The following is an 18,174-nucleotide window of genomic DNA, read 5'->3' as shown; positions in this document are numbered from 1 at the left end:
CAACATACACATACACATATGGTAAGTGACAAACAATACAAGAACACCAGGGCGTGTATTAACATTGTACAGCTTTTCACTCTTTTCTGTCACCTTATGCCTTAAAGTCCATTGTACAGTAAGTACATACGAAGTCCTGTTGTAGCTTTGCACAATGTGCTTCTGTACACATTTCCAGATATTACAGAAAACATGACTTATTTTTGGAGTTGTGACCAAAATAATGTAAATTTAGTGCTGGTAACATCCAATGAGGCTCCAACTGGATCCCTGAGAGGCACACCTCACCTAGGTGTGCATAGGACATACTTGCTGATTTTTAATTATTTTTTGGCAGGGAGTAACCAGGTAGGTGGTACGAAGGGAGTGATGCTGCTAGTGGGGAATGTGGAGTTTGTGTCCTCAAGGTCCCAATACTCACTTTTCAATGGCATGATTGTAATTCAGTGCAAATCGTGTTATCAAGCTGTCCAAATTGCCCACTTCACCAAGAAAGTGGGCAGCAGCAGGCGGAGACTTGACTACTCTTCCAGGAGAGCCACCCGATATTCAGGAGTGCGTTGGTATGCCTACTCCATACTTAGCTAGGAACATTCTCACTTCACTCAATTATCATTTTGAGTATTGCAAGGTAATCTATGTGTCTGCAATTTTGCACAAAATTAAGTTTTTCACTGTTTATTGCTGAAATAAATGTCCCTAACTTGTGAAGCAGCAGATAATTCTATAGGATTACTACCTAAAGGCAATCCGTTGGGGAATCTGGGAAATTCTCCATGTTAAAAATCCCCGGTTTGCCGATCCTGACCATTTTGTGGTCAGGATCGGCAAATCAGGGAAGTCCAGCATGTTGTATTTCCCCAATGCCCCAACCCAGGTGTCGCGGGATCTTGGTATTGCGGCAATCCGTTGATGATGTTTGGGGCCTTTAGTCAAAACTACTTGTTTATAGTGAAAGATTATAACAAATTAAATTGTTCTTTCAACAGCTTTGATCACTTAAGCCAGTCTAATGGAATTGAGCAGCATATACCACCTAGGGGTAAATTTACATAGGGCCTGATTCACTATGGAATGCAATAGCGATTACGCACGCAGTTCAACTGTGATAGTATGCTAAATAATTGTGTTCGCTATCCCGTCGCAGCACTACACAAGGAAGCCCACTTTACTTAGCACACATCCGTACTGTTTAGCAAGACTGCGAAACCATCGGTACAATCGAGTATCATCGGAATCTCACGCTCACTTGCACAAGCTCTCGCCTTAAGATGGCCACACACTAGACCAACTTTCATCCAACTAGTTGATTGGTTGGAATGAAAATCTGGTAACGTATAGGAGTAACTGATGATCAGCAATTTGGTCCTAAATGCCAGAAAACAGATGAAAATGGTCGTTCAGACAAGTTTGTTAAATGTTTGATCTAAACTATTTGTTCAAACAACAGTTTTTTGTCCATTTTCCGGTGTTTGGGAGCAAATTGCTGATTGTCATTAGCTTTCATACCTTACCAGATTTTCATTCCAACCAATCAACTAGTTGGATGTAAGTTAGTCTAGTGTGTGGCCAGCTTTACTCAGAAATTGCTAACTTCATCGCACGCTATGAGTCCTCAGACTGCAAACGGCATTGCAATGGTTAATTTATGCACGCCCCTGCAACAGCGTCCGAGCGCACTGGGACGCCTGCGTTTTGCAGACCATCCCCCTGTCCCCACCAACAACCTGTCAATCACTCTGTGATGGGTCTGTGTAGCCTCTGTGAGCTCAGTCGCGATTGGAGGGGAGCGCACTGCCACGTGTACGCATGGGCAGTGCGTAACAATTGGCCAATTGAGGGCGTATTCGCAGTTGCGATCCTTGCTGAATCCGGCCCTTAGTTACAAGTCGCCTTTAAGCAGGAAATTTAAAATAGTAATACTATTCAATGCAAACACATTAATAGTACTTTTTATTCTATTCTGCTTCCTGTGGGACACTGGCTACGTGTTGTGCACCACTGCTATAGCAGGATCATTCCTTCAGTATGACCTATGACTTTCACCATGTTGATTTTTTGTGGAGCTCTTTCATTAGGACAACAGTATTTGTGATTGGAATAGTGGGCCTGATTCAGAGATGAATGGTAATGCATAGGCAACTGCATACTCTCACGGGTCGCAGTTGCTAAAATATGCTAATGCCCTCCAAAGCACAGCCGAGCATAGGGTCGCCCACTGCTGCCTTCTCATATCCATATGATGACGTGCAGCAGCATAAACATCGGTACCATCGACGCACAGCAGGCAGCCATGCTTCATCTGCAGCAGGTCTGACCAGCCGCAGACTCAGCAGCTCTCCTGACACACAGTGAGCTCTCTTGTTGCTAAAGAGATCGCAATGCCTGATTTAGGCACACCTATGAAATGTCATTAGGGGATTAGCTGTCCATTGCTTCCCTTTTATGTTTCTTTAGCACACTAAGCTCCACCAATGTAGTTTACATGTGATGGAGTATCATTCTAGCTCTGTCACAACCCGGGTCTGTTTACCCTGCCGCCGGGTCACTTGCCGATTCTGACAGCATTCTCTGTCACGTCCTAGACACGCAGGCTTCTGATGTTGTCTGCTAGGCCACAGACAACATCAGAGTCTGCTCTAGAGTATTGCAATGACAAGTCCTGATCACCTGACTGTAGTGACTGCCTGAGTCTTCCCGTACCACCTGACTCTGCTCAGCCTATCCCGGGTAACCCAGGGGTATATCTCCCAGCTGCTGGCTCTACCAAATTGCCAGTACAATGTCTAACCTCAGTCTATACTGAGTAAGCTATGCTCCTATTGTATGCCTGGATTTCCATTGGTGCAGTTTTGTTCCTGTTTACTGCACGGACTCCTGCAAGTGTTCTACACCTGTGGCAGCTATTCCACTGGCTGTACAGGTAATCTCAGCCTGTTCCAGTTACCTGAACCAGTACCACGCCTGTGTATATATACCATCCATGCTGCACAGTGAGTTTCTGCTGGTTCCTGCCCCATTGGTGCCGTTCCTGGTATCACCATCCACTACCCATTCCGGTGTTCAGTCTGAGGGCCTGATTCAGAGCCGGACGCTATTTGCGCTCGCTCGTTCAGAAAAAGGGGCCGGCTATTTAAATTGAGCGCTCGCTCTTTGCGCTCTGTTGACGCCTCTATGTCTGAGCGAGCGAACGAAACATGTGCTCAGTATTTTGTAAAGACGCCCCCTGGCCGCTCGCATCCTATGTCATCTCCGCTATTTATTTGATTAATCGAGTACATCGAAAGGCGTCTGAACTGCTCGCAGTGCTTGTGGTAGGATTTTCCTACCGCAATCATGCGAACAGTTCAGGCTAAGAAACAACCAAGTGACGTGGTTGATGACGCTGCTTTGTTAATTATGCACACCCTTAAATCGCCCGTTTTGACCGTTTGGCACGCCTGCGTTCGGATCTCCACTCCCCGTTTTCAAGCACCTTCCCCTGTTACCACCCACAAATGCCTCATCCTGTCACTCAAATTAGCAGGCACTCGCTATTTTGCGAGCGCTCGATTTCCGACCGCACTGACTGGTTGGCGCATGCGCATTACGACCCATACGCATGCGCAGATGTGCGAACATCGCTCGGAACGAACGAGCGGCCGCTTATGAGCGGCTCTGAATCAGGCCCTGAATCCGATATGGCTACCATCTGAGTGCTTCTGGATCCTGGACTACAGCGACAACCCAGATCGAGCCTGGCAAATAAGTTGCCAAGATCTACCATTCCAGCATTCCGGTTGACAGATACAAGTAAGAAGAGTGTTATATGTTATCTACAGTAACAACCCAGTACCAGCCTGGTCAATCTACTGCTACACTCTATACATACCAACCTGTCTCCGGGTGACGCTGCGGAGGGTGGCCAGCGCTACCTACCACAGCCCTGCTGCCGCTTATTAGCTGAAAGCTCCCTGATCTTCCTATATCCTCAGTGACTCCTGAGCTGTTTCTCTTACTTGTAAAGTGCTGAGTTTAGGTTGAATACAGACTTTTGTGGATTAACAGTTACTCTGCAGTGACCCTTCCCATTCTATGCAGAACTTTCAAATTCTCTATGCCTCACTGTATAGAAATTAAGAGATTGGTGACAATTATAACATATACATTCTCCAAAGAGGACTATTAGAGACCAGTCTCTATATCTATCTATATTACTAAATAAAAGTCTCTCATAATTATTCTACACTGATTCTATACTCATTAACAATACCAGCTCATCTAGCTCCCTCTTGTGGTGAAACTTTGGAAACTCATCATAAAGATTTCAAAATATCCTCTGGAGACTGTCATACCTCATTCCAAGTGTCTTCCTTACTTGTTATACCCAGCACAAGTTTTGCTTTTCTCCTTTTCTGAGGTGTAAGCTAACTTGCACGCTGTGTAGCCTGTCACCAGTGATGTATGCCAGCTGTCAGATGGAGTGCAGTGAGGAGGTGTCAGGCCGTGTTTGCAGTGTGATTACAGAACCCTCCTAGTGACTGCACTGGGTGTCCTGAGGAGGCTGCATATGACACTACCTTCCTCACCAGCTAGCCGCTCTCCTGGGTGGATCCTGCCTGTGTGTCTGCCACCCACTAACTGTGAGGTAGGGACAAGAGTCTGCCTTACCACCTGCTTCAAGGGAAGATGTCCGCTACGATAAGCCTCCGGACCATCTGCTCTCATCGGATATTATGGAATGAAGCCCGGCATTGGTTCCTGTGATCTACCTCTGTATCACCCCCTCTCCCTCTCTGGAGGATGGGTGACCTCTCTGGGGATAAATCTGCTGCCCTTACCAAAAACGCAGAGCTGACAGTCACTATTACTCTCCGGATTACGGTGGGTCACAGTCGCAGGACCCCTCTCTTAAGCTCCCTCAGGACTCACTAACTGTCCTTTACCTCAGGAGAGGCCTCTGCAACTGTCATAACTGTCCCCCTCAGCCACCTGCAGCTGGTTCCAGTACGAGTCATGTGACCTGCTGCTGACTCACCAAATGCTACCTGCACTAGTACATATATTTTGCTTTTATAGGGGTTTTAAATACATTAGTGATACCCACCATAGGCTTAAACACAGTGTTTTGGTAGGGTATCACATTTGTATTACTAATATCTTTCTGTGCATCATTTGCTGAAAAGCCTGTTTCAGTGGAGCACATTGAAGTCCTGATAATAAACTGGTCCCTGATCAGCCTGTCATTAGCCCCATATGTCTTCTGGTTATTTATATTTTGACCAGCTTAGCAGCTACACTGGTGTTTCTGCTGCATTCCCCTTCTGGAGCATTGCTTGTTAATGTACCACTTTTCCACCAAAATCCTGGATCCAGCCCGGGACACTGAACACTGGTTTCAAGCTGTGTCACAGCGGCTTAAACCCCATTTTCACAGCAGGCTGGACCCAGGATATTGCTGGTGCTTACTTCTGTCGGCGCTTGGAGATTACGTTGTCTCTAAGTACCAGGAAATGTGGCTCTCCCTAAGCTGTGAACGGGACCCGGGTCGAATGACCCGGGATACCCGTTTCCACTGAGCCTTACCCAGGTCTTACATGCGTAAAACCCTGCTGGTGACCCGGGAAGAAATGCCGGGTCAGATGACATGGAATTTCTTCTTAGGAGCCTTTTCCACTGAGCTGCGATCCTGGCTGACTGCAATAACCATGTTTTTTGCGGCGGTTAATAAGGAGTCTGGAGATTGTGGAAATTGCAGTCCCTAATTGCCAATACTGCATGTTGTCCTTTATGCTTATTACCTTGCAGAAATTGCTCTCCGACACCAAATAGAAGTGGTGTAAAGCATCTACTTCATTGGGGGAGGTCAGTGCTTCACCTACCTGAAAAAATGTTGAGCTTGATCTGTTCCTTGATAATCCTGGACCTATCTTGGTCTAGTTGTGAATTTTGTGATGTAAGTTTTTGTATGACTTGTTCAAAAACTACTTTCTCTGTAAGGAACACAAGCTTACCGATCGAATGTAAGCCGGGCAATGGGCGCGGACAGCCGCGAGGAAGGGAGGGTTAGGTTTAGGGTTCCCGGGGGGACTTAGGGATAGGCACCCCCCTGGGAGGTTAAGTTTAGGCTAGGGGAAGGGGGGGTTATGGTTAGGCACCCCCCGGGAGGAGGTTAGGGTTAGGCACTCCCCCGGGGGACTTATGTTTAGGCGGCGGGGAAGGGGGGGCTTAGGTTTAGGCACTTTGAGGGGCTATTAGGGTCATTCACTTGGGAGGGAGGTTAGAGTTAGGCACCCATAAGGGAGGGTTAGGGTTAGGGGGTAAAATTAGGTTAGTAAATACTTAGCTAGGATGATCGGGATTTTCATCCTTGTTGGGCTGCCGATGTCAGGATTTGCGGCCGGCGGTAAATCAAACCCTAGTTTGATGGTTTGTTTCTTATTCCTTATTGTACAGTATCAAAAATGGGGCGGAAAAGTGTTGGGCGATTCTATGCGGTGATTGGGAGGTTGCTAGAAGTGGATTTGAGTTGCGGTAGACTGATCTCTCCTGTCCACTGACTTTTTTAGTTCTAGTCCTTTCTGGAGCTCTTAGAAACTTTTATCCTATCTTCTACTAGATTGAGGTAAATTAATCTAAAGGTGCCTACACACTATGCTATGTGCTCACGAGGCATTATCGTGTCCGATTTCCTTTGAACTCTCCCCGGCAGTTGTGGGCACGATTTGGTATAAAAACTGTCCATATTAACCCACGATCTCCCGATTTATCATGCATCGTGTCCGACGTCCAAATCGTGAGATCGTACATGATGCATTACACACATAGGTGGTCAGTGGTGATGCATTATACACATAGGTGGTCACATTGGTGGACAGTGGGTCAGGCATATTCATTGGTGGACAGGGTCGGCATATACATTGCAGCACTAGTATCAAATACTCACCAAATAGCAGGTCATGCGATCAGGTGTGCTGAACAAGGTAATTGCGTCCATCTTCCTTGAATCACGATACTGCACAAAATGGAGACTGGGCGTGTACAGGGGTTTGTCAGTCAAGCGACGGAATGGACGATAGATCGTGAGTACAAACACACGTACGATCGGCACCACATTGTGTCCGAGACTGGCAAATCTAGCCTGCAGCAGGCAAGATCTGAAGATGCAATGTACGACCAGTGGGGACGCGCATCGGCATTGTGATCATCAGTGGACACTCAAGATTTGGACATATTTTACACGATTTGTCATTCCGAGGCGTCGAAATCTGCAAAAACATGTAAAATATCGCATACTGTAAAGGCACCTTAAGACTTTGTCAGGGCTCTGCCGGGGATCAGCGCGGCCTTACCTCCTCGCCGGCTTCCTTTGATCTCCCGGGCGGTCGGGCAGCTGGCGCGGCGGCTGAGAGGACGCTGAGCATTCTCCCCGTGCGTAGGGGACTGCGGGCGGTCCGGTGTCTGGAATCGGGGTTCCCGGCATGGGCGCCGCCATGTCAGTCGGCCCATGTGACTGTACTTCTGGCCTGGGATAGGTGAGCGTCAGCTGATCGCTGTGCACCTATCAAAGGGTTCTGTGGGGTATATAGCCTGCATCCACCTTTCTGCAAACTGCCTGAACAACGGTTGTCTCCTAGTCCTTAGTTGAGTTCCGGTCCAGGTTCCTGGCGTTCTATTTCCTCTACAGTGTGTTCCATCTCTGCCTGTGTCCCAAGACGTTACTGTGATCCCTGTGCAACAGTGAGTTACCATCTGCCTGTGTGCTAAACGTGTCTCTAGTGAACCTTGTGCAACAGTGTATTACCATCTGCCTGTGTGCTAAACGTGTCTCTAGTGAACCTTGTGCAACAGTGAATTACCATCTGCCTGTGTGCTAAACGTGTCTCTAGTGAACTTCATGCAACAGTGTATTACCATCTGCCTGTGTGCTAAACAAGTCTCTAGTGAACCAGGTGCAACAGTTAATTACCATCTGCCTGTGTGCTAAACGAGCCTCTAGTGAACTTCATGCAACAGTGAATTACCATATCTGCCTGTGTGCTAAACGTGTCACTAGTGAACTTTGTGGTACAGTATTGCCAGCCTTCTTTACGTTGTTTGTGGATCACTCCACAGTGCCTTAAATCTTAGGCATCTCTTATTAGGGCCACGGTTATTTGTGTCTCCAATTCCCACTGAGCTCGGGTACCTGGTCAAAGGACCGCGACCTGCTCACAGGGTGCAGCTAAGCCCAAATCCCGATTGGAGGGGTCACTGGCGAACACCATCCTGTGGGTTAGACTCCGCACCATTGCCCAGGTCTCGTCAACACTCGAGAGCTGTGGATGAGGAGAACATATATCCAGGCCCCTCGCCTTCGTTTCCTCCCGCAACCCGGACCCAGAGTTTCCACTTCCCCAGCGCCAAGCGTGACAGTTTGTTCAGGCCGTACAATGGAAGCCGCTGGGTCCCAAGGTACAGGGTCCCTTCAGGACCTGGCCTCTCGGATGGATAACCAGGAGGCAGCCCAACAGCAAGTGGCCCAGTACCTACAGGAGCTCTCTAGACAGCTGGTCTCGATCCAAACTACATTGGCATCTATTCTCCCGGTTCCACCAGCTGCAGCCGCTGCACCCCCTCCACTTGTTTTGCCTCAAGGGGCTTCGGGATCTAAATCTCGTCTCCAGTTGGCAACCCCGGAGAGATTTGATGGTAATCCCAGGCGGTGCCGAGGGTTTATTAACCAATGCGAGATCCAATTTGAATGTCTCCCCCAGAATTTCCCCACCCCTCGAGCAAAGGTGGCGTATGTTATTTCCCTGTTGACCGGGGCTGCTCTGGACTGGGTCTCTCCCCTGTGGGAACGAGCTGACCCCATTGTGTCAAATTATGAAGAATTTGTTTCAGCATTTAAAAGGATTTTTGACGAACCAGGCCGCTCCGCTTCAGCCTCATCCGATTTGCTTCGTGTGCGCCAGGGGACCCGATCTGTTGGTCAGTATGTAGTTCAGTTTCAAACCCTGGCATCTGAGCTAAAGTGGAACGAGGAGGCTCTCAAGGCATCCTTCCTCCATGGACTATCAGAAAGGATGAAGGACGAGTTGTCCTCCAGAGATTTACCGGAGTCCTTTGCTGATGTCATCTCCCTCTGCATCAAGATCGACCTTCGCCATCGGGAATGCTGGGCTAGTAGAGGCAGGGGGGAACGCTTTCAGGTCCGTACTCCTCCTGTGAACCAGTCTTCTCTCTCTCCTAGTAGTGAAGAAGAACCCATGCAGGTCAATAAGTCCAAGTTTACAGCTGTAGAACGCAACAGGCGTTTCCAAAATAAATTATGTATTTATTGTGCTGCTCCCGACCACATTTTGAAGAATTGTCCTCTGCTTGCGGGAAATGCGAGACCCTGACTGAAGTAGGGAGCATTCAGTTAGGGGTTATGTCCAAGTCATCCCAAATAACAGACAGTCTTCTACCAGTGTCGCTTTCCCATGGATCCAGGACTAAGAGGGTTAAAGCTCTAATTGATTCCGGTGCGGCAGGCAATTTAATTTCAGATACTCTCGTTCGGACTCTAGGTATTCCTGTCGTTCCATTACCCAATAAACTAGTACTCTCCGGCTTAGATGGTAAAACAGTGCTAGGAGAATCTCTTTCTTCTCTCTCCCATCCAGTATCCATCAAGATTGGATGTCTTCATCAGGAATGGCTGGAATTATTTGTGTTACCTAAGTCTCCCTACGAGCTGGTGTTGGGGCTACCCTGGTTAAAAAAGCACAACCCTGTGTTCATTTGGAATAAGATGCAAATTTTGTCCTGGGGATCAAGTTATTTACAGAAGTGTTTGACCAAGGTGGTTCCTTTGCGTAAGTTAACCACAGTTACCTGTCCATCCGAGATGTTCTCTCCACCCTCTATCTCTGTGGGTCCCTCTCAGTCCAATTTACCAGAGCCCTACCAGGATTTTGCTGATGTATTCTGCGAACAAGTGGCAGATAAACTCCCTCCGCATCGACCATGGGATTGTGCTATTGACCTGCTTCCGGGGAAGACCCCTCCTCGTGGCCGTGTTTATCCATTATCTGTTCCTGAGACTACCGCTATGGCAGAATACATCAAGGACAACCTTGCTAAAGGATTTATCCGGCCGTCATCCTCTCCTGCTGGAGCAGGGTTCTTCTTCGTAGGGAAAAAGGACGGAGGGCTCCGCCCTTGTATAGATTATCGGGGCCTAAACCAAATTACGATAAAGAATCGGTATCCACTACCGCTGATTTCCGAACTTTTCGACAAGGTCCGAGGAGCTCAGTTTTTCACCAAACTAGACTTACGCGGGGCCTACAATTTAATTCGGATAAAGGCAGGGGATGAGTGGAAAACCGCTTTTAATACTAGGGATGGACACTTTGAGTACCTGGTAATGCCTTTTGGACTCTGTAACGCGCCAGCTGTATTTCAAGGCTACGTCAATGAGATTTTTCGGGACATTCTCTATAAATTTGTGGTAGTTTATCTCGATGATATTTTAATTTTTTCTGCAAACTTACAAGACCATCATCGGCATGTACTAGAAGTGTTGTCTCGTCTCCGAAATCATCGTCTGTTTGGAAAGTTGTCAAAATGCCTCTTTAATCAGACCTCGGTACCCTTCCTGGGGCATATAATCTCTCGAAAAATTCTTCAAATGGACCCTGATAAACTGAAAGCTATTGCCGACTTGCCTCAGCCTACTTCGTTGAAAGCTACTCAACGTTTCTTTGGTTTAGCAAATTATTATAGGAGGTTCATTCCACATTTTTCCACATTGGTCTCTCCTATCACTTCTCTCACAAGGAAGGGAGCCAGCCCATCCTCTTGGCCTGATCCAGCAATACAAGCTTTTAAAAAATTGCATTTTCCACAGCCCCAATTCTCCGCCAGCCTCAGCTGGATCAACCATTTACGGTAGAAGTGGACGCATCCTCTGTTGGAATTGGGGCCGTATTCTCTCAGATCGCTGAAGATGGGAAGATCCACCCCTGCGGATTCTTCTCCCGGAAATTCTCTCCCGCAGAGAAAAATTATATTATTGGAGATCAGGAACTATTAGCTATACGCTTGGCACTAGAGGAATGGCGTTATCTTCTAGAAGGAGCTAGATTTCCAGTTACGGTCATTACAGACCATAAGAACCTAACTTATCTACAAACTGCTCATAGATTGAATGCCAGGCAGGCCCGATGGTCTCTTTTTTTTTTTTTTTTTCCAGGTTCAGTCTAAGGCTTCAATTTCGCCCAGGCATTTTAAACAAAAAAGTGGATGTTCTCTCCCGTTCTTTTATGACTATGGTAGAGGAAGAGGACCATCCGCAGATACGTCCAATTCTTGATCCAATTGTTTACGCCCCTACACAGATATCCTCTCCGCCTCCGGGAAAAATTTTTGTTCTTCCCAGTTTACGTAAAAAACTGTTGACATGGGCTCACACTTCGTTATTTGCTGGTCATACAGGAATCACTAAAACTTATCAATTCCTACTACGTTCCTACTGGTGGCCCACCATGAAGGGAGATGTCAGAGAATTTGTCCTGTCCTGTATTAAATGTGCGCAGCATAAGACACCTCGCAGGAGGGTGATGGGTCCATTACGCCCATTACTGGTTCCAGTTGCCCCATGGACTCATATCTCTATGGACTTCATTTCCGAGCTACCTCGATGCAAGGAACACAATATGGTATGGGTGGTCGTGGATCGCTTCTCAAAAATGGCACATTTTGTTCCTCTGGTCGGTCTTCCATCGGCTCCTCAATTGGCTAAAATATTCATCCGGGATATCTTCAGATTACACGGTCTCCCTAAGGAGATAATCTCTGATCATGGGGTACAATTCGTGGCCAAATTTTGGAGAGCCCTGTGCAATACATGTGGAATTAAATTAAAATTTTCTTCAGCATACCACCCTCAGACGAATGGTCAAACCGAAAGGGTTAATCAAGAACTTGAGACCTTCATCAGGCTTTTTGTATCATCTTCTCAGGATGATTGGGTGGACCTTCTACCATGGGCAGAATTTTCTCACAATTTTAAGTATCATTCATCATCCAAGTCCACACCCTTCTTCACTGTCTTCGGTAGACATCCCCGAGTCCCTGACTTCGAACATCTTCCAGCGGTAGAAGTTCCGGCAGCAGTCAAGGAGATTGAGTAATTTTCAACCCTGTGGAATAAAATTCACCATTCCTTGGTACAATCCTCAAAGAATTATAAAAGATTTGCCGATAGGAAACGTTTGGCTGTTCCCTTTGTTCCCTTTGGGGATAGGGGGATATCTTCCAAGAACATTCGTTTGAAGGTACCCACGATGAAACTTGCTCCACGCTTTATTTGTCCCTATCGCATCATTAAGATAATCCAGTAGTATATAAATTGGAACTTCCTCCACAAATGAAAATCTGCAATACATTCCATATTTCTCTTTTACGTCCTCTGGTGCTCAATCGATTTCAAATTGTTCCTCCCAAATTGCCTCAAGTACAGACTTTACAGGGTACTGAGTTTGAAGTGAAGAAGATCTTGGATTCACGCCTTAAGTTTAATACTCTTCAATACCTCATCGATTGGAGGGGCTATGGTCCCGAAGAAAGGGCTTGGGTCAAGGCTTCCAATGTGCATGCTCCACGGTTGGTCCGAGACTTCCATAGGAAATTTCCAAATAAGCCTATAGGGTGTTCGGTGCCCACCCTGAAAGGGGGGGGTACTGTCAGGGCTCTGCCGGGGATCAGCGCGGCCTTACCTCCTCGCCGGCTTCCTTTGATCTCACGGGCGGTCGGGCAGCTGGCGCGGCGGCTGAGAGGACGCTGAGCATTCTCCCCGTGCGTAGGGGACTGCGGGCGGTCCGGTGTCTGGAATCGGGGTTCTCGGCATGGGCGCCGCCATGTCAGTCGGCCCATGTGACTGTACTTCCGGCCTGGGATAGGTGAGCATCAGCTGATCGCTGTGCACCTATCAAAGGGTTCTGTGGGGTATATAGCCTGCATCCACCTTTCTGCTAACTGCCTGAACAACGGTTGTCTCCTAGTCCCTAGTTGAGTTCCGGTCCAGGCGTTTTATTTCCTCTACAGTGTGTTCCATCTCTGCCTGTGTGCCAAGACGTTACTGTGATCCCTGTGCAACAGTGAGTTACCATCTGCCTGTGTGCTAAACGTGTCTCTAGTGAACTTCTTGCAACAGTGTATTACCATCTGCCTGTGTGCTAAACGTGTCTCTAGTGAACCTTGTGCAACAGTGAATTACCATCTGCCTGTGTGCTAAACGAGCCTCTAGTGAACTTCATGCAACAGTGAATTACCATATCTGCCTGTGTGCTAAACGTGTCACTAGTGAACTTTGTGGTACAGTATTGCCAGCCTTCTTTACGTTGTTTGTGGATCACTCCACAGTGCCTTAAATCTTAGGCATCTCTTATTAGGGCCACGGTTATTTGTGTCTCCAATTCCCACTGAGCTCGGGTACCTGGTCAAAGGACCGCGACCTGCTCACAGGGTGCAGCTAAGCCCAAATCCCGATTGGAGGGGTCACTGGCGAACACCATCCTGTGGGTTAGACTCCGCACCATTGCCCAGGTCTCGTCAACACTCGAGAGCTGTGGATGAGGAGAACATATATCCAGGCCCCTCGCCTTCGTTTCCTCCCGTAACCCGGACCCAGAGTTTCCACTTCCCCAGCGCCAAGCGTGACAGACTTTTAGTGGCAGAGATCTGGTCTGGAGCTCTTTTACTCTGCCATTGGGGGTCCCAGCATAGAGGAGCCAGATGACCGAATTATAACACTACCAAGCTATCCAGCATTCCTCTTTTACAAAATGTGGACATGCCTTGCTTTTTTCTAGTCATACACTACCTTATCCATTCTTCCCAATTGTAACGCCTAAAGGCGGGTATCCACTTGCCGTTTAAAATGTGCGATTGAACGATAACAATATTGTTATCTTTCAATCGCTCATTAATTGTCCACAAATCGGGCATGAAAATGTCAGAAACGACCAGCAATGCATGCTCCCGCTGATTGTTTCCAACACCAATCATCGCCTGAACATGCTGGTCAATCTGCCGATAACGACAGACTGACCATGTTCAGGGATGAGGGAGGGTGCCTACATTGATCGAAAAATCGTTCAGTGTAGGCACTGCAGGGGTAGAGGAACGACTGTACAATTACAATGTTGTAATCGTACTATCTGCTAGTGGATACGCACCTTTAGACAGGATTGGCCTGATTTGAGGGCTCTGAGCCTGATTCAGACCTGGTCGCTCTGACAGAGCGCTCGCTCTGAATCAGGGCCGGGCTTTTTTTTTTTTTTTTGGTGCAGCCTCTTGGCCACTCGCATAGCTGTGGGTGACCACCCACAGCTATAGCGAGTGGCCATGATGATGGTTGCGATGGTCAAGACCATCGCGACCATCGGGCTTGCGACGAGACCCTTGTGGTAGGGTCTTGTTCATCGCAAGCCCCAGAGAGCTTTCGGCTCAAACAGAGCCGGAAGCTCTCCACTGACATCACTAGTGATGTCAGTGGGGCCGGCTTCAGACGGTAGGCGTTCCCATGGGAACGCCTCCGTTTGGGCAGCCACCCCCCCGGCCTGCCCACCAAAGGGGGCGAGCTGTCACTCAACATCGACAGCTCACCCCCTTTGGTGCGAGACCCAGAACGACAGATTGCCCGTCGCTAACCAGGTCTCGCGCATGCGCACGACAGAGCCGGCTCCGTCGTGCGCATGCGCTGTGGGCCACCATTGACCCGGTTGCGAGCGCTCAGCACTTGCGACCGGGTCTGAATCAGGCCTTCTGTCCCTCCTCCTGGCCAGCTGGTATGTCTCATTTACTGATTTGCAGCATTCAAATTGTGTTTGCAGGCAGGCCTGGAGACAGTCCAGCGATTTAGAGGCACTGATAATACCCCCATGATGCATGGTCATCCCCATTTTTGTACAATCCACAACAGTGTACCAACACTTGATGGAAAGATATGCGTTGGCTTTCAATTTATTTTGCTGGCGTGTACATTGCGACTCATAGAGTGTAAATGATAGGCCATATCCAATGATTGTGACACACCTAGCCAGTTTAAAAAAACATTGCCTCATAGACCTAGGGGTTTATTTACTACGCTTAGGGCATACTTACCGACTTTTAGCTACCTCCTTCCGGGAGGGAGCTGTCAGGCTTACACTGCGGGGGATATGTTACGGCAAAAGGAGGCGGGGCGTGATAGCACAATCGCGTCATCATGGCCCTGCCCCCTCTTCACAATGCCAATATTAACGGCAATGTGAAGCAGGGGCTGCGATGACGCGATTGCACGAATCGCGTCACCGGCCCCCCTGCTGGCGGGGTTTATAGCGTAACCGCAAGGGGGGGGGCACGGATGGGTCATTGGTGGCCAGGAGGCTTGCCTGCCTTTCCGGTGGGGGGGGGGGGCGGGAGCGGCACCCAATGTTCGGGAGGCTCACGGCCAAATCGGGGGGGTAGGCAAGTATGGCTTAGTGTTCTAAGGCCCGGCGTTTACAATCGTATTTTTACCAAATATTTAAAAAGATAGTGATTTTATTAGGAAAACACGGCTAGTAAAAGCATTGCCCTTTTGACTTTAGGCCATAAATATTATTGTAAAGCGCCAAGTTTTAGAACCCGGGGCACTTAGCAAGCTATACAGATTTTTGGAAACTATTAATCTTAGGGGGTCATTCAGACCCGCTTGCGAGCGGCCGTACGCTTGCAAGCGCGTCGATGTTCCCCACTGCGCATGCGCACGACGGAGGGAGCTCCGTCGTGCGCATGCGCGAGACCCGGGGAGCGACGGGCTTTCCATCGCTCCGGGTCTCGCACCAAAGGGGGCGTGCTGTCGATGTTGATTGACAGCACGCCCCCTTTGGTGGGCGTGCCGGGGGCGTGCCTGCCAGACGGAGGCGTTCCCATGGGAACGCCTACCGTCTGAAGCTGGCCCCACTGACATCACTAGTGATGTCAGTGGGAGTGATTTTGGCTCTGATAGAGCCAAAATCACTCCAGGGCTTGCGGCAGTGAGACCCTACCGCAGGGTCTCCGTCGCAAGCCCGATGGTAAAGACCATCGCGACCATCATCATGGACGCTCGCTCTAGCTGTGGGTGGTAACCCACAGCTATGCGAGCGTCCATGAGGACGCTCGAAAAAAAGGTAGGAGGGCCCTGATTCAGAGCGAGCGCTCTGGTCAGAGCGTTCAGCTCTGAATCAGGCCCTTAGTGCAAATGAATTGTGCAAGTCTTGCAAAGGTAAACAGGAAAATATTTGGGTGTGTTGGCTTTTTATTTTTCTATAATCAATCTAATCTTATTAGATGTCATAATCCTTTGTGAGAGAAAACTGCTGGGATATTGATACAGACTACATTCTACACTCTACATAAAAAGTTGGTATATAATTGCCTCTATATTTCAGGTTTGATTGTAGTACCAGCCATAAACTGTCTGCTCCTGCTGCGTGATCCTCGGGAGCCACAAACAGGTGTACACATTGGACAAGATATAGCCACTTGGTTTACAACTTCACAAGATGCTGTTGGTGTGATCGGAAGGGTACCAGAAGGAGGAGGTGTATCCAACCATGGAGAAAGATAAGCACCAACCAAACAGCTTATGTCATTTTTCAAACACAGCCTGTAAAGTGGCAGTTAGAAGCTGATTGGTAATTTATTTCTCGGCAGGTTTGATATATTCTCCATTTTATCTCTCTCGTTTTTAATCGATTAAAAATTGTTCTTAATCGATCAACATCGATATTGTGTTTCAGAGGCTAAGGCTCGTATTCAATTTGAGGCGAAAAGTCAGTTTCGGCGACAAAGGATCGCAGGTGACGTCATTTCGCCAGGCAGAAACTTTTTGCCGTATTCAATTTCAAAGACTTTTCGCCAAGGCGGAAAGTCAATGCAATGGTCCTGGCGGAAAAGTTTCGCCTATGAATAGCAGGCGTAAGAAAGTGCAGAATTGGGGTTTTGGGGTGCAATGTTGCGGGAACCCCTGTGCAGCCTTAAAACCCCAAAGGTAAACTGTGTCAAAATTTTTTATAAAAAAAACATAACACCCCTAAAAATGACTTTCATTTTGTGGGCGAAAAAAAACAAAGTTGGGGGACAAAGTTAAAAACTAGCGAAATGGACTCCAGGGGGGGTCTCGAAGTATGCCCCAGGTGTTTTTTTGATTGCAGGTGCTTGCGGTAGGTGGATTTTTCATGATTTTGTAAACTTTACTTTAGGAACTTTAAAATATGCTACCCCCCATTTTCAGGTACCCAAAATTTTATGGGAGTAGGTATTTTTAAAAAAAAATACAACAAAATGCTATTCTTCACCCATTATGTAAATATGCACAACAACACCTATTGAGACCATTTAAATAAACCAAATACCTTCAGCAGGCCAAATCGGGGGTATCCATAGTGATACCCCATTTCAGTGCATCTTTTGGGGGGTGCCAGGCTGATTACCCCATTTTGGAGAGGACTTTCCGCCTGTTCAAGTATCGCCGGGTGCCGTTTTCGCGTACTTTCATATTGAATATGGAGAATGGTGGGGACGCGCGTGAAAAGTTTCCGCACCCAAAACACACAATATACTGTAGGTGAAAAGTTTGGCAGGCGAAAAAGTATCATGGGTGCGTAACTTAATGAATACGGGCCTAAATTGCACATTAACTAACACTTAAAAATCGATATATATAAAAAAATGGTCTGTTAGTAAATTTGTGATTTAGAACATAAAACACAACATCAAAGGTTGATCGATTTTAGAATGATTTTTAATCAATTAAAATTGACCTTTAGTAAATTTACCCCCAAGGCTTGATACATATCTGTTACAGCCATCTTCCAAATACACATGTTAAGCACCCTAAGGGGTAAATTTGCTAACAATCGTGTTTGGCCGAGATTAAACTCTATCAGGTACCCACAAACATGCGTGAGTATTCCCAGACCAAACTCACAAATTTACCAAGATGTGAGTTTTGCAAAATCGTGTTTTTCGATGGTGGGTGCAAACGTGTTTTGTAGTGTTAGTTTTTTGAAAACACGTGCGAGAATGGATTTGTTTATAAAACACCCACGAGAATTCATACATCATCCTAGAAACATGTTCTGATTGAAGCAATCATGTTATATACACACTGCCCAAGCGTATAAAAACGCCACAAACAGCCCAACCTTTGAG

The 18,174-nt window shown here is 47.5% G+C and overlaps 1 protein-coding gene across 4 annotated transcripts in view; it reads left to right on the top strand.

Annotated features, from left to right (window-relative positions):
* AGL (amylo-alpha-1,6-glucosidase and 4-alpha-glucanotransferase) overlaps positions 1 to 18,174 on the top strand; it is a 142,233-nt gene that overhangs the window by 30,787 nt on the left and 93,272 nt on the right. Inside the window, exon 1 of one of the 4 annotated variants that reach the window (XM_088481997.1) lies at positions 1 to 21. The exons of 2 other annotated variants lie outside the window; for them this stretch is intronic. The gene's annotated coding sequence lies outside the window, so the exon portion shown is untranslated. Of the gene's footprint in view, positions 22 to 2,844; positions 2,924 to 18,174 lie in introns of those variants that run through there. One more of the 4 variants, XM_088481996.1, reaches the window with a different exon arrangement.

Source organism: Taudactylus pleione, unplaced genomic scaffold (assembly GCF_031769625.1).
Source record: "Taudactylus pleione unplaced genomic scaffold, aTauple2 ptg000017l, whole genome shotgun sequence".
In the NCBI taxonomy this organism is placed as follows: Eukaryota; Metazoa; Chordata; class Amphibia; order Anura; family Myobatrachidae; genus Taudactylus; species Taudactylus pleione.
Note: the sequence above shows the minus strand (reverse complement) of the source record. Positions and strands in the feature narration are given on the sequence as shown.